At 44.5% G+C, this 12,595-nt stretch overlaps 1 pseudogene; it reads left to right on the plus strand.

Moving 5' to 3' along the window:
* Positions 1 to 1,527: 1,527 nt before the first annotated feature.
* Positions 1,528 to 3,564, plus strand: LOC142697941 (phospholipase DDHD1 pseudogene; annotated as a pseudogene).
* Positions 3,565 to 12,595: the final 9,031 nt, after the last annotated feature.

Here is a 12,595-nt window from a genome sequence, read left to right on the forward strand (position 1 = left end):
CTACGGATTACAGCGATACCGAATGTATAGTTTTTTCATGTTTTACCTCTTATGTAAAACTATTTATTCAAAAAATTAGTTTTGCGTCGCCAAAATCTGAGAGCCATAACTTTTTTTATGTTTCTGTAGATTGAGCGATGTGAGGGCTTATTTTTTGCGAGGCGAGCTTTTATTGTTACCATTTTGGGGTGCGACTTTTTGATCAGTTTTTATTCTATTTTTTGGGGAAACTAACGTGACCAAAAAACAGCAATTTGGGTGTTTTAAAGATTTTTTATTTTTTTTACTGTGTTCAGTGGGTTAGATAACATCAGATTGTAATAGTTTGAACTTTTGCAAACGCGGCGATATCAGTTATGCTAATTTATATTTTGTTAACATTACTCTACGGAAAAAATGGGAAGAGGGAATTTAACTTTTTTAAAAATCTGTTGAGTTTTCCCCCTAGTGGACTTGACCCAGCGATCGCTCACACGATCTACTGCAATAGTAAAGATTGCAGTATATTGTGATTCTTACAGCCACCTATAAAGCCCTGCCGGAGAACAAAGATGGCAGACCCTTCATTAGGCCCCCAGGCTGCCATTATAACCATTGGCATCCCGCTATAGCATCGTGGGGGGACAATGGCACGTCGGAGGGGGTCGCCCCTCTCATTCTAATGTGTTAGATGCTGTGGTCGTGATTGACTGTGGCCTCTAAGGGGTTAAATGGGAATAATCAAAGTGATATTTGATTCTGTCCGTTGCAGTGCGGTGTTGGCTATATTACACAGCCATTACCCGCTAAGTATGGAGCGACCCCAGCCCGTGATCTCGCTCCATACTTCCCCTTAACGACTGCCATGTACATGTATGTGGCATGTTGTTAAGGAAATAAATGTTATTTTGTTGATTGTTTCAGTGAATTTTTTTGTTCATCCTGTTTTGATTATTTTGATTATTTTATTCTGTTGTAGATATCACAGCGGGCGGTTCTAGGAGGATCTTGTTTAGATGGCGGTGAAACACATAGGGAGATTGCCAGGGACTGCAGGAAAGTGCAACCCGGTCTTTCTTTCCGTGAATTGACACAGTGCGATTTTCTCATTTATTGGCGACTTCTCACTTTATGGAGACCAATGGATTGGGATTCTTCTCCATCTTCTTGGCCTTTTGGTGTGTGGCCTGGCTCTCTGCTAGCTACACCCAGACCTCACATCAACAACCATGCCCCCCCACTGATGTACATCATCCCCTCAGTCCTATAGATTATCAGACTGCTGATTATTAAGATGAAACAATTCTGACAATTTTTCCATATTATTTAACATTGAGCATTTTCTTTTTTTTTTTTACAGTGAAATGGGAAAATTTCTTTCCAGAAAATATCCTAGAGCAGGAAACCGTTCATCGGCTACGACTCCCTGCGCATCGAGATAGCCTACCGCCGCCTGCTGGAGCTCAGCGCTGCCCCGGATGGAGAAGCAGCCGTGCCGGGAGATGGGGAGTCGGGAGCCGCCGGCCTAGACCTGGTGAACATCGGGAATGTGGTAAAGATCGAGCCTGTGTGTGTGAGGAGCAGCCTGCACGAGGTGGATGTCACCGAGGGGGAGTGTTATCCAGTCTACTGGAACCAGAACGATAAAATTCCTGTGATGCGAGGTCAGTGGTTCATTGATGGCACGTGGCAACCTCTCGATGAAGATGAGAGCAACTTGATTGAACAGGAACATCTCACCTGCTTTAGGGGTCATCAGATGCATGACAACTTTGACCTGGAAGTGGCAAAACCCGTGGACCACAAGGATGTTATCTACCACCTTGCTCCCTTCTCCCTCCCTTTCCTGTTCAATTGGAGAGGATATAACGAGAGCACAAGCGCCCCATGTGCTAAAAGAAAGCGTTATGAAGCCATCCACAGTTTGAAGTTAAGCCGCAGCCACGTCGATTGGCACAGTGTGGATGAAGTCTATCTCTACAGCGATGCAACAACTTCTAAAATAGCAAGGACTGTTACCCAAAAGTTGGGGTTCTCAAAAGCTTCAAGCAGCAGGACCAGGCTTCATAGAGGTTATGTTGAAGAAGCTACGTACGAGTACAAGCCTGTCGACACAAGTCACATTGTTTTTGTTGTCCATGGTATTGGACAGAAGATGGATCAAGGAAGAATTATCAAAAATACAGCCATGATGAGAGAGACTGCAAGAAAGATTGAAGAGAAGCACTTTATCAGACTTCAGAGCATGTTGAGTTCCTCCCTGTGGAATGGCGTTCCAAGCTTGCTCTGGGCGGAGATACGGTAGATTCCATTACTCCAGATAAGGTGCGTGGGATTCGGGACATGCTGAACAGCAGCGCAATGGACATTATGCACTATACCAGCCCTCTATACAGAGATGAGTTAGTGAAAAGATTACAGCAGGAGCTGAACCGTTTATACAACTTATTTTGCTCCCGGAACCCGGAGTTTGAAGACCGAGGTGGCAAAGTGTCTATTGTATCCCATTCACTGGGATGTGTGATTACATACGATATCATGACTGGGTGGAATCCAGTCCATGTCCATGAACAGATGGACCAGGATGAAGAGCCCGAGGACCAGTGGATTAATTAAGAAGAACAGCATCTCCTTCGAGAGCTTTTCCTGACCAAACAACGGTTAAAAGAACTGGAAGACCGATTACATGGACTTAAAAATTCTATGTCTAATGCCCCGGTTTTAAAATTTAAGGTCGAGAATTTTTTCTGCATGGGTGAGCCCCTAGCAATATTCTTGGCTTTGCGTGGAATTCGTCCTGGAAATCGCGGAACTAAAGAACATATTTTACCTAGAGCTATTTGTAATCGTTTGTTTAATGTATTCCACCCTGCAGATCCAGTGGCCTACAGACTCGAGCCATTAATATTGAAGCACTGCAGCAACATTGCACCTGTCCAGATCCACTCATCCAACACCACAAATCCCATTCTATACAAGCATATTAGACAGAGTCTCATCAACCCGTCCAAAGATACTACCTCAATGTCCGATACAGAAAGCATACCAAGCCCAAGCACTTCACCGGTTCTGCCTCGAAGACACTATGGAGAGTCCATAACAAATATAGGCAAAGCAAGTATATTAGGTGCCGCAAGCATCGGAAAAGGCCTGGTGGGAATGTTGTTCTCAAGATTTGCACGTTCTAGTGCAACTACATCTCAAGGTTATGAAGTAAAAGAATTGGCTGATGGGGAAGACAAGAAGTCAGTACAGAGTCCAGGTGCTACAACGTCCCAAACCATTCCACACAGCATCTTGGGCTCACTGGACGCAGATCTTACAGTGGATTTGGAGCACCAGATTGACTTTGAGCTACGAGAAGGGCTGGTAGAAAGCAGATACTGGTCGGCCATGACGTCGCACACGGCTTACTGGTCCTCCATGGACGTGGCACTCTTCCTCCTAACATTCTTGTACAAAGACGGCCAGCTTGATGAAGAAGACAAGCTAGGTGTAGATGAACTTTAGAGGCCCCTTGATCTAAACCAATGTTTATCTGGTGACCAATATGGCAGACTGTTTGAGGCATTGAAGATTACGACTCAGATGCATGTTTTTGAATGTTTTTGTTTTGTTCCTAGAACGCACCTTAATCATTTATGATTTACTTCTCATCAGTCACTTTAATCTTCCCCTCCCCCCACTCCCACCCCATACATAACAGAAATAGAGAAACTTCCATAGTTGCCTGATGCAGCGTGTAGTATGTATATGCGAGTGCCTAACCTCATCAACGTCTCTTTAGGTGACCTTTAGGCATTGTGGGAGGAGACTGCCTCGTTTCTGCCGCCCGGCGATGGTGTAAGATGTTGTCCAGAGAGCGTTCAATTCCACATTAACCTAGAGAGCTATTTAGGATTGTGTTCTGTTTAACCAGAAATAATAAAAATACGAAAGCTTAACCCCTTCCCGCTCCTTGACGTACTATTACGTCATGGCAGCTCTATCGTTCGCGCTCCATGCCGTAATAGTACGTCTTGCAGTTAGAACAGCGGTGCGCGCGCCCGGCGCGTTCATGCGCTGTGATAGCTGCTGTTTCTGACAGCAGGCTATCACGGCATAATGGGACGGGACCATTTACTATGGTCCCGCCTCGCCGATCGCCGCTATTGGCTAGTCAGTGAGTAACTAGCCAATAGCAGCGATCGGTCTCATTCAGCACAGCAGTGCTCGAGCCCGGCGTTCCTGAGCTGTGATAGCTGCTGTTTCTGACAGCATGCTATCACAGCATAATGGGCCGGGACCATTTACTATGGTCCCGCCTCGCCGATCGCCGCTATTGGCTAGTCAGTGAGTAACTAGCCAATAGCAGCGATCATTCTCGTCACTTCCTCTCTCTGACCTCACATCCTGCTGCAACCGCCCTGAACGCCCTGTTGGAGTTAGCGAGGCGTTGAGATCGGTTGTGAGCAGAGAGTCAGAGAGAAAAGAAGTGAAAAAAAGTGAAAAAAAGTTTCTAAAACAACGTTTTTTTTGCTTCCCACCACCCCATCCACTACCCACTCCTGTTCCCTTCCTCTTTGAGTTCTACCCACGTTTTTTGGTCAGTGATCTCCTATCACTGACCACTTTTCAGTCTTCAGGACCACATTTCTTGGTCCCTGGGGATTTTTTTTTCATTTTTTTCTATATAAAACATAAAACAAAAAAAAAAATATAAAAAGAAAAAAAAGAAACAAAAAAAAATAGTTAGTTTAGCCAATTTTGAAAATTTAACTGGTTAGTTTAGTATTAGCCTCCTTGACGTACTATTACGTCATGGCAGCTCTATCGTTCGCGCTCCATGCCGTAATAGTACGTCTTGCAGTTAGAACAGCGGTGCGCGCGCCCGGCGCGTTCATGCGCTGTGATAGCTGCTGTTTCTGACAGCAGGCTATCACGGCATAATGGGACGGGACCATTTACTATGGTCCCGCCTCGCCGATCGCCGCTATTGGCTAGTCAGTGAGTAACTAGCCAATAGCAGCGATCGGTCTCATTCAGCACAGCAGTGCTCGAGCCCGGCGTTCCTGAGCTGTGATAGCTGCTGTTTCTGACAGCATGCTATCACAGCATAATGGGCCGGGACCATTTACTATGGTCCCGCCTCGCCGATCGCCGCTATTGGCTAGTCAGTGAGTAACTAGCCAATAGCAGCGATCATTCTCGTCACTTCCTCTCTCTGACCTCACATCCTGCTGCAACCGCCCTGAACGCCCTGTTGGAGTTAGCGAGGCGTTGAGATCGGTTGTGAGCAGAGAGTCAGAGAGAAAAGAAGTGAAAAAAAGTGAAAAAAAGTTTCTAAAACAACGTTTTTTTTGCTTCCCACCACCCCATCCACTACCCACTCCTGTTCCCTTCCTCTTTGAGTTCTACCCACGTTTTTTGGTCAGTGATCTCCTATCACTGACCACTTTTCAGTCTTCAGGACCACATTTCTTGGTCCCTGGGGATTTTTTTTTCATTTTTTTCTATATAAAACATAAAACAAAAAAAAAAATATAAAAAGAAAAAAAAGAAACAAAAAAAAATAGTTAGTTTAGCCAATTTTGAAAATTTAACTGGTTAGTTTAGTATTAGCCTCCTTGACGTACTATTACGTCATGGCAGCTCTATCGTTCGCGCTCCATGCCGTAATAGTACGTCTTGCAGTTAGAACAGCGGTGCGCGCGCCCGGCGCGTTCATGCGCTGTGATAGCTGCTGTTTCTGACAGCAGGCTATCACGGCATAATGGGACGGGACCATTTACTATGGTCCCGCCTCGCCGATCGCCGCTATTGGCTAGTCAGTGAGTAACTAGCCAATAGCAGCGATCGGTCTCATTCAGCACAGCAGTGCTCGAGCCCGGCGTTCCTGAGCTGTGATAGCTGCTGTTTCTGACAGCATGCTATCACAGCATAATGGGCCGGGACCATTTACTATGGTCCCGCCTCGCCGATCGCCGCTATTGGCTAGTCAGTGAGTAACTAGCCAATAGCAGCGATCATTCTCGTCACTTCCTCTCTCTGACCTCACATCCTGCTGCAACCGCCCTGAACGCCCTGTTGGAGTTAGCGAGGCGTTGAGATCGGTTGTGAGCAGAGAGTCAGAGAGAAAAGAAGTGAAAAAAAGTGAAAAAAAGTTTCTAAAACAACGTTTTTTTTGCTTCCCACCACCCCATCCACTACCCACTCCTGTTCCCTTCCTCTTTGAGTTCTACCCACGTTTTTTGGTCAGTGATCTCCTATCACTGACCACTTTTCAGTCTTCAGGACCACATTTCTTGGTCCCTGGGGATTTTTTTTTCATTTTTTTCTATATAAAACATAAAACAAAAAAAAAAATATAAAAAGAAAAAAAAGAAACAAAAAAAAATAGTTAGTTTAGCCAATTTTGAAAATTTAACTGGTTAGTTTAGTATTAGGGTTAGTTAGTGTCAGGGAACCGTCAAAAAGCATAGTTAGGTATAGTGTCAGGGAATTTAGCGTCAGGAATCGGTCACCATAGATAGGCTTAGCGTTAGGGATCCATCACCGTAGTTAGGTTTAGCGTCAGGGAAGCTCGGAATAATTAGATAGGTTTAGTGTCAGGCACCCGTCACCGTAGTTAGGTTTAGTGTCAGGGAAGCTTGAAATAATCTAGATAGGTTTAGTGTCAGGGAATCGTCGCCGTAGTTAGGTTTAGCGTTAGGGAAGTCCACATAAAATTTAGTTAGGTTTAGTGTTAGGAACCCTCGCCCTAGTTAGCTTTAGTGTCAGGGAAGTCCACTTGCTCTCTAAAAACAAAACACACATTTGTGCTAGTTGTGCTATCCTATTGCTCCCAGTTAGGGATTTATTTTTTTGCAGTATATAAATTTTGTCTTCGCACAACAAGCATGTCCCAACGGACATTTACTGCTGAAGAGGCGTATGCATTTCTGGCCTTCGACACAGACTCGTCGGATGGCGATACACTATTTTATTTGTCTACCTCCTCATCCAGCGATGAAGAGGAGGGACCCCCTAGGAGACGCCCCAGGACCACCACCATAGTAGAAATCCCTGAGAGAAGTGACCCCACAACAAGTGATACCCCTGAACGAAGTGACCCCATTTGGACGCCCACACCAGACCATTATGAACCCCAAATCCCTGAGTACACGGGCAGCCCAGGCATCAAATTTAACACGGCAGGGTTCAGTGAGATGGACTTTTTCAAGTTCTTCTTCACTGATAACTTTATAGAGCTAATGGTCACCCAGACTAATTTATATGCCCAACAGTATATCACCAAGAACCCCAACTCATTTTATGCCCAATCCCAGAGGTGGACTCCTGTAAACGCAGCAGAGTTGGGCAAGTTCTGGGGACTGCTCTTGAACATGGGGCTTCTAAAAAAGCCATCCATTAGGACCTACTGGAGCACGGACATCCTATACCACACCCCGATGTACCGTATGGCCATGTCCAGGATGCGTTATGAGGCAATACTTCGCTTCCTACATTATGCCGATAATGAGCAGTGCCCACCCCGAGATGACCCCAGTTTTGACCGTTTATATAAACTGAGACCCCTATTAGACCATTTCAGTGCCCGGTTTGCCCAAGCATACACCCCCGAGAAGTGTATTTCCATTGATGAGTCCCTGGTACATTTTAAAGGGAGGCTTCAATTCCGCCAATACCTGCCAAGTAAGAGGGCAAGGTATGGCGTGAAGTTGTATAAGCTGTGCGAGAGTGCATCAGGGTATACATATAAATTCAGGATATATGAAGGGAAGGACAGCAGTATTCAGCCCCCAGAATGCCCCCCCTTACTGGGAATTAACGCAAAAATTGTGTGGGATTTGGTGCACCCACTGCTGGACCAGGGTTACCACCTCTACCTGGATAATTTTTATACCAGCGTCCCGCTCTTCAAGTGCCTCGCTTCCAGAAGGACTGCGGCATGCGGCACTGCTAGAAAAAATCTTAGAGGCCTCCCTAAAACACTGCTTGGGCAAACACTCAGAAGGGGTGAGAGCAGGGCACATTCTAGTAGCAACATATTGTGTGTCAAGTACAAGGACAAGAGAGATGTCCTTGTATTGACAACAATACATGGCCACACCAGTACCCATGTACCTGTACGAGGTACCAGTACAGAGACCCCCAAACCAGATTGCATCCTGGACTACAATAGGTACATGGGAGGGGTGGACTTGTCAGATCAAGTCCTGAAGCCCTACAGCGCTACGCGGAAATCGAGGGTGTGGTATAAGAAGCTGGCCGTGCACATCATACAGATGGCATTGTACAATGCGTACGTGCTACGTCGATGTGCAGGCCAGAGGGGAACTTTCCTGGAATTTCAAGAGGTGGTTATAAAGAACCTAATTTTTGGCGACCAGGAAGGAGGGGCACCCAGTACTTCTGGAAGCGAGGCCACACGCATCGTACCAGGGCAACACTTTCCAGGAGAAGTTCCCCAAACTGGCAAGAAGGGAAAAAGTCAAAAGAGGTGCAAAGTGTGCTATAAGAGGGGGATAAGGAAGGACACAACATACCAATGCGACACGTGTCCCGAAAAACCAGGGCTCTGTATGAAAGATTGTTTTAAAATTTACCATACATCCCTTGATTTTTAATTTACCCTGATGCACTCCGCACAGCTTATCCCCCTCATCTTTCCCTTTTGAGCCCTGCCATGTGCCCAAGCAGCAAATAACAGCCACATGTAGGGTATTGCCGTACCCGGGAGAACCCACATTACAATTTATGGGGTGTATGTCTCCGGTGGCACATGCTGGGCACAATATATCGGACACTGAAATGGCATATATGTATAGGAAATTGCAAATCTCACTTTGCACCATCTACTGCGCATTACCTTTTACACAATAACTGTGGGGTCAAAATGCTCACTACACCACTAGATGAATGTCTTAAGGGGTGTAGTTTTTAAAATGGGGTCACTTCTCGGGGGTTTCAACTGTACTGGTACCTCAGGGGTTCTGCCTACATGACTTAGCACCAGAAAAGCTCCAGTAGGCTAAATGGTGGTCCTTCCCTTCTGAGCCCTGTCGTGTGCCCAGGCAGCTAATAACAGCCACATGTAGGGTATTGCCGTACCCGGGAGAACCCACATTACAATTTATGGGGTGTATGTCTCCAGTGGCACATGCTGGGCACAATATATCAGACACTGAAATGGCATATATGCATAGGAAATTGCAAATCTCACTTTGCACCATCTGCTGCGCATTACCTTTTACACAATAACTGTGGGGTCAAAATGCTCACTACACCACTAGATGAATGTCTTAAGGGGTGTAGTTTTTAAAATGGGGTCACTTCTCGGGGGTTTCAACTGTACTGGTACCTCAGGGGTTCTGCCTACATGACTTAGCACCAGAAAAGCTCCAGTAGGCTAAATGGTGGTCCTTCCCTTCTGAGCCCTGTCGTGTGCCCAGGCAGCTAATAACAGCCACATGTAGGGTATTGCCGTACCCGGGAGAACCCACATTACAATTTATGGGGTGTATGTCTCCAGTGGCACATGCTGGGCACAATATATCAGACACTGAAATGGCATATATGCATAGGAAATTGCAAATCTCACTTTGCACCATCTGCTGCGCATTACCTTTTACACAATAACTGTGGGGTCAAAATGCTCACTACACCACTAGATGAATGTCTTAAGGGGTGTAGTTTTTAAAATGGGGTCACTTCTCGGGGGTTTTAACTGTACTGGTACCTCAGGGGTTCTGCCTACATGACTTAGCACCAGAAAAGCTCCAGTAGGCTAAATGGTGGTCCTTCCCTTCTGAGCCCTGTCGTGTGCCCAGGCAGCTAATAACAGCCACATGTAGGGTATTGCCGTACCCGGGAGAACCCACATTACAATTTATGGGGTTTATGTCTCCAGTGGCACATGCTGGGCACAATATATCAGACACTGAAATGGCATATATGCATAGGAAATTGCAAATCTCACTTTGCACCATCTGCTGCGCATTACCTTTTACACAATAACTGTGGGGTCAAAATGCTCACTACACCACTAGATGAATGTCTTAAGGGGTGTAGTTTTTAAAATGGGGTCACTTCTCGGGGGTTTCAACTGTACTGGTACCTCAGGGGTTCTGCCTACATGACTTAGCACCAGAAAAGCTCCAGTAGGCTAAATGGTGGTCCTTCCCTTCTGAGCCCTGTCGTGTGCCCAGGCAGCTAATAACAGCCACATGTAGGGTATTGCCGTACCCGGGAGAACCCACATTACAATTTATGGGGTGTATGTCTCCAGTGGCACATGCTGGGCACAATATATCAGACACTGAAATGGCATATATGCATAGGAAATTGCAAATCTCACTTTGCACCATCTGCTGCGCATTACCTTTTACACAATAACTGTGGGGTCAAAATGCTCACTACACCACTAGATGAATGTCTTAAGGGGTGTAGTTTTTAAAATGGGGTCACTTCTCGGGGGTTTTAACTGTACTGGTACCTCAGGGGTTCTGCCTACATGACTTAGCACCAGAAAAGCTCCAGTAGGCCAAATGGTGGTCCTTTCCTTCTGAGTCCTGCCATGGGCCCAAACATCAGTTTATCACCACAAATGGGGTATTGCCGCACTCAGGACAAATTGGGCAACAAAATGGGGTGTTTTATTCCTTGTGAAAATAAGAAATTTTGAACAAAAATTACATCTTAATGGAAAAAATATCATTTTTTTAATTTCACAGCCCAATTCAAATAGGTGCTGTGAAAAAACGGTGTGGTCAAAATGATAACAACAACCATAAATGAATTCCTTGAGGGGTCTAGTTTCCAAAATGGGGTCACTTCTGGTGGGTTTCCATTGCTTTCATACCTCAACACCTCTTCAAACCTGGCATGCTGCCTAAAATATATTCTAATAAAAAAGAGGCCTCAAAATGCACTAGGTGCTCCTTTGTTTCTGAGGCTTGTGTTTTATTCCACGAGCGCACTAGAGCCACATGTGGGACATTTCTAAAAACTGCAGAATCTGGACAATACATATTTAGTAGTATTTCTCTGGTAAAATCTTCTGTGTTACAGAAAAAAATGGAATAATATTGAAATTCAGCAAGAAAAATGAAATTTGCAAATTTCACCTCCACATTGCTTTAATTCCTGTGAAATGCCTGAAGGGTTAAAAAACTTTCTAAATGCTGTTTTGAATACTTTGAGGGGTCTAGTTTTTAAAATGGGGTGTTTTATGGGGGTTTCTAATACATAGGCCCCTCAAAGCCACTTCAGAACTCAAGAGGTACCTTAAAAAAAAGGCTTTTGAAATTTTCTTAAAAATATGAGAAATTGCTGTTTATGTTCTAAGCCTTGTAACGTCCAAGAAAAATAAAAGAATGTTAAAAAAACGATGCCAATCTAAAGTAGACATATGGGAAATGTGAACTAGTAACTATTTTGGGTGGTATAACCGTCTGTTTTACAAGCAGATGCATTTAAATTCTGAAAAATGCAATTTTTTCAAAATTTTCTCTAAATTTTGCAATTTTTCACCAATAAACACTGAATATATCGACCAAATTTTACCACGAACATGAAGCCCAAAGTGTCACGAGAAAACAATCTCAGAATCGCTTGGATAGGTTTAAGCATTCCGACGTTATTACCACATAAAGTGAAATATGTCAGATTTGAAAAATGGGCTCTGAGCCTTAAGGCCCAAACTAGGCTGCGTCCTTAAGGGGTTAAAAAAAATTTAAAAAAAAAAATTCCTTTAATCCGGCATTAATGAGATTATCAAAAATTCTGGATCATTGGATAGATTTGATAGATTTTGATTTTATTTGCACCCCTGGAAGCCATTCTTTAGTAAAACAATTGAACCCATAATCTTTGTGCTCGTTCTCAGCATCATGGTGTTCGTGACGCCCGCAATGTAATGGATGTGGTGTCATATGACAATGGGTCAGGTCTGTTTTGGCATCGCCGTCAGTCACATGACTCCATGCAATAAACATGAATGCAGCAAAACCTCGGCTGGGGCGGAAAGTTCTTGTTTTGTGCAATTTTTAAGGTATTCATTTTGATATTTTTTCACAAATCAGTGAAATGACAGCAAAGATCATGGAGTGGTCGATGTTGGTCCTCATGCTGGTGAATGTATTGAGCTACTATCAGAATATGCAGGTCAGTAGACGTCACCTCATTATCACCTCGTATACCGGACCTCGTAATAACATTATTATTCATCTCTACAATCATGGGGTTTATAATGTGGATATGTGTTTCTTTTCTTAGAGTCTATCTATAAAAATTACCCGGAAAAGCTTCACCATCTCCAAGAGGGAGAAGAACCAGGACTCTGGAGTATAGAGAGGATCATCGTGGACGGTGACGTGAGACGGTTTCATCTGACCACACACCCCAAACCCCAAATACACAAGATCCAGCCCTAATCTTCCATGTTGGACCTGACAAAAATAAAAATAAGGGTGAGGTCAATGTGTTGTATGTCCTAAATCACATGTATATAGATGGCAGGTAGAGAATATCCAATATCCAATCCAAACACTATTAAAAGGGGATCCCGCCCCATAAATGTGAGGAAATAACCAGTCCACTACCCACCCTCTGCCCCCTTGGACCTTGCCCAGAC

The sequence above is a fragment of the Rhinoderma darwinii genome, assembly GCF_050947455.1.
Source record: "Rhinoderma darwinii isolate aRhiDar2 chromosome 10 unlocalized genomic scaffold, aRhiDar2.hap1 SUPER_10_unloc_11, whole genome shotgun sequence".
In the NCBI taxonomy this organism is placed as follows: domain Eukaryota; kingdom Metazoa; phylum Chordata; class Amphibia; order Anura; family Rhinodermatidae; genus Rhinoderma; species Rhinoderma darwinii.